This window comes from Etheostoma spectabile, unplaced genomic scaffold (assembly GCF_008692095.1).
Source record: "Etheostoma spectabile isolate EspeVRDwgs_2016 unplaced genomic scaffold, UIUC_Espe_1.0 scaffold502, whole genome shotgun sequence".
In the NCBI taxonomy this organism is placed as follows: Eukaryota; Metazoa; Chordata; class Actinopteri; order Perciformes; family Percidae; genus Etheostoma; species Etheostoma spectabile.
In genome coordinates this window covers 230,011-231,199 of record NW_022605621.1, presented here as the reverse complement: position 1 = coordinate 231,199, position 1,189 = coordinate 230,011, and the positions used below count along the sequence as shown (strand labels likewise).

The 1,189-nt window shown below is 46.4% G+C and overlaps 1 protein-coding gene and 1 long non-coding RNA gene across 2 annotated transcripts in view; one reads left to right on the top strand and one right to left on the bottom strand.

The window, feature by feature from the left end:
- Positions 1-1,189, top strand: part of nup50 (nucleoporin 50) — a gene marked incomplete in the record, with an annotated part of 25,905 nt that overhangs the window by 4,587 nt on the left and 20,129 nt on the right.
- LOC116686843 (uncharacterized) overlaps positions 744-1,189 on the bottom strand; it is a 21,179-nt gene continuing 20,733 nt past the window's right edge. The window contains exon 3 of the long non-coding RNA XR_004331378.1: positions 744-754. This is a non-coding gene — a long non-coding RNA (uncharacterized LOC116686843). The remainder of the gene's footprint in view (positions 755-1,189) is intronic.

The window sequence follows — 1,189 nt, the reverse complement described above, 5'->3', positions numbered from 1 at the left end:
GTGAGCACTCGTAACGCTATAACAAGCGCTGGCATATATCTAGATTATATCGTCTATTGATGTGAGACAGGCTATCTTAGGTTTGGCTTACTTACTTCGTGATATGAGGAACGAGGCTGCACAGTTAGTCGAATTTTAATCGCGATCACGATTTTGACTTTCCACTATCAATTTGCGGTGATCAAGCGATTATTTTTTATAAAGCGTCATTTCATAGAACGCTCCGTGTTTTTTGCAAGCCCATCTCCCGCTCCATAAAGCCCGGCTGCTCATGAGCCAATCAGCGTAGTTCCATCACCCCGTGCAGCTACGTGTCTAGATGTAGACAGTCCCTAGTCAGAGTGCGTACGAAAACGCTACAGATAGCAGTCGGTATAGTCAGTCTCACGTTTTATACCAGTTACCAGTAAACTCAACACTTTGCCCCGTTTGGTTGTTTTTTCGACCACACAGTGACCAGTGCTATCGTGCTATTTAGCGTCTGTTACTGTTAGCTCGTAGCGTCTGTTCTCTGTTGCTCATAGCGTCATGTTAGCTGGTTATCTCTTCTTAGACGCAACCGGTGCTAATGTCACTCGCACCGCTGTCATGTTTGTTTATATGGATATGGTTTAATTTTTGCGTACCTGACCCCTATCGGTCTGTAAGCCGTGCCTGTTTGGAGCGTCTACGCTCTCATCTCCTACTCTCTCCCCTTACCTCCTGCGCACCCGCGCACACAGCGGCCAGCCGTCTCCACACACTCTGATTTAGTCTACAGTTTTAATTTTTTTATACACAGCTGTATTTGTTAATTATTATGGCAAGACTTTGTACCATTGTTTCCGCGGTGTATCTGTTTCGCGGCCGCTACGGCGAAGAACACAGACATTTTGGAATGCAGCTACTTCATTTGTAAGTCCATCGGTGAGACGGAGCTGCTGGACCGAGCCTGGACCAGGACCAGGACCAGTACCAGATATGTGACCCATGGCCCAATATCATAGTTCATAATGCGCGCTGTGAATATACAACGTTTAAATACCCTGCCTTTGTAGCCGCCGTTCGACCCGTGCTGACCCGTTCATAAAGACGAAATGGGTCATGTAACGCAAAATTAAACCATATCCATATAAACAACATTACAGCGGTTGCGAGGACATTAGCACCGGTGCGTCCTAGAAGAGCTAACAGCTAACAGACGCTACTA